Genomic DNA, 3,061 nt, shown 5'->3' on the forward strand with positions numbered 1-3,061 from the left:
AAAATAATGGTTTTCCAGGATTATATGAAAGCCGTGATTCTCATAAGTGTGCCGCCTGACATACTTTTTATTTTTTTAAATGTGAAAGTAAATAATATTATGTGTCCCTCTTATTTTTTGTCAAGTTACGCTTCCATATGATAGCTTGTAACAGAGTTTGCAAAATTGCTGTGATTACTGGGTAACTTTGTAAATTGTAAAATGGTGAATGTTATTGTACATATAAAAAATCAGTGTCTGCAAGTCTAAATTATTGTTTCGGCAAATTGTAATTGGTGTTCAAAGCAAGTCTGCAATACTAAGTATGAATGACAAATGAAATCCTTAATGAAGAAATTGGAGATTTATGTAATGTTACACTACTCTACATGAGAAATATAGTTATAGATCGTTAAGTATTTTGTTAAGAAAATATAATAAAAATAGAGAATATATATTACAAGTATACTCCTAATACTCAAGAAATAATCAAGTTTAATTTTAAGAAAAATCATTAAGTGTATAAAACATAATCAGATTACGTTGCTAAATTTATTAGTAAAACAAAAGCATACGAGTATTATTATTATATTAAAGTTTAAAATAAAAATGATTAATTTATATAATATGCAAGCTTTCGAAGTTCATTTTTTTACCTTATACTTATACATATGATTCAAGTTGTATTCGAACGAAATCCTTGCTGCATGATAAATTATATTTATATTTCATTTGCAACCTTCGGAGATACTAAAAGAATGATTATTTTTATCATATTTTTGTATGCATCAAAAGTTTAAACTTTTTGATTTGGGCATACACGCGATTTTGTACATTGACTTTTTATTTAAAAAATATTTTTTCAGGACAGCTACAGAACGAATTTCAGTCAAAATCTATTCGTGTTCCGAGAATTCCGGATGCATTAACATGAAGAATAATTTATTCATACTGTTATTTTTATGGATCAAAAATATATATATCTTCAGCTTACTATTTATGCAGCTCATGAATCGAAAATATCATTTTACCAGAAATAGTTATTACAGCTCTGTACAAGAACGACGATTCTCAAGTACGTACACCAAGATATATTTTTACACTTGAGATAACATGCACGATCATTAATCGCTTAGAAACAATACAGAATTCTAGAAAACTAAATCTCTTCAGAGCCATGGCTTCTAGATTTTGCGAACTCAATTAATACATCCGCTGGATACTGATTCGCATGAAACTATAAATTCGCGAAAGGTACCATCAATCGTACTGTACACTGTAGGAGTGGTACTGCACATTTGAAAAGTTCGACCGTATAAATCCCACCCAAGGCTAACCCGTTTAATTGCCCGTGGAAGCCGATCGCTCAAACTGACTCCTGGCAAGGGCATATGTATACTCGTCTCGCGGACTTATCCATAAAGCAGCCGGCTCGCTCGACCCTTTCTCGCGCGAATCCAATCTTACTTGGAGCCTCTTGGGGAGATTCGAGTGGGCGATAATTTATCGCCGTTCGATTTCTCGAGTCGCAAAACTTTGTCGGAAAGCTCCCAGCCCTCTCTCTCTCTCTCTCTCTCTCTCTCTCTCTCTCTCTCTCTCTCTCTCTCTCTCTCGCCGTCGTAGCCTCAAAGCCACGGGAGATTAACAGCGCGGCGAGTATCCCGTGTCTCTTCGTCTACATCTCTGCAACACTCTCGGAGAGTAGAGCGGCGTGACTCTAAAAGCTATGCAGGTATTGGCGGGGGTTAGCTGCCGGCTGAGCGCTGTGTCTATATACCTATACCGCATAGCTAAGGATTTGAATAGACCCTAAACTAAGTCGCGAGGAAAGCTCGTGACGCTCGGGAATTAATCATACCTTGCTATTACTCATCCAGAGGAGATTGCCGGCCCCGAGAGGTACGTGATGAAAATAACGGCACATCGCGCGCGCGCTGCTTGATACGTCTTTTCGACGCCAAAAAGGTCCGAGAGCGAACCTCCGCTGAGAATTATTATTACATCAGCTGAGCATACGTTAATTAAGTTTTTAGTTACCTTGCACCGCTGGTGAGTACATAGAATAACTTTGCTATGACGTTGTCATTAGACTAAGTGCTTTCTGCGTGTAATTCCGAGCCTTACGTCCATGCGTGATTAATATGGAACATCGTTGTGTTTTGCATGAGTTGCACCGCATACACTGCTTCATTCTGTGTTTTTGAAGCACAAAATCGCTGTTCGCATGCGTTGGTAAATTCCTTCTCTGGTCAGTGTTTCGAGAGAACTTTTCAAGTGCGATAAAAGAGAATAGAGTACGTGTACACGGATTATTCAAAAAGTTTCGATGGACGTGCGGTGAAAATACGAACACGAAAATAGCACAGCATAAAAGCATTGGAACGGAAAGTTTGAAAATGGATTTCTGATACCAGACGATGAAGTACAAGAATCTGCAGTTCTATTTTGTCTCAATATATTCCAGAAAATTCCTTCGAGTATTCGCGATGGCAATTCTCAATACTACCTTACTCACGCAAGTTTGCTTGTGAATATCGGCGACGTTGATCTGATTAGCTCAATCTTGTATGCGCTTTAATATTTTGATAGGATAAACACGCAGTTCCAGAAGCTTACTTTGCGATCGAATTCCGTAATCTTATCTCGCTAGTTTTAAATTCTTTTTATACAGATACTTCAAATATCCTCAAAGCGTACGTCCTGCCTCGGGTTGAATAGCGAGCTATACAGCCGAACTATCGATCAACACGCAATTGCACATTTCTCCAAACTTGATATTCATAATCAATAATTCACCTTGTAATTATAAAGGCATGAAATGTTATTACATGGTGTTTCCGAGTTAAGTTTCCTGCATTTTGACTAAACGCAATAACCAGTCTAACCTTGTTCAGTCGTTGATTGATATAATCAGCTGTACAGATTGCACGGAGTTGAATTAAGTTTCTTATTGACACAATTTTCAAAAATATAAAACAGCATCAGCGCTGCCTGTATATCCAAGCCATTATATATATATATATATATATATATATATATATATATATATATATATATATATACCGATCTGTCAAGCACAATA

Source organism: Nasonia vitripennis, chromosome 2 (assembly GCF_009193385.2).
Source record: "Nasonia vitripennis strain AsymCx chromosome 2, Nvit_psr_1.1, whole genome shotgun sequence".
NCBI lineage: Eukaryota > Metazoa > Arthropoda > Insecta > Hymenoptera > Pteromalidae > Nasonia > Nasonia vitripennis.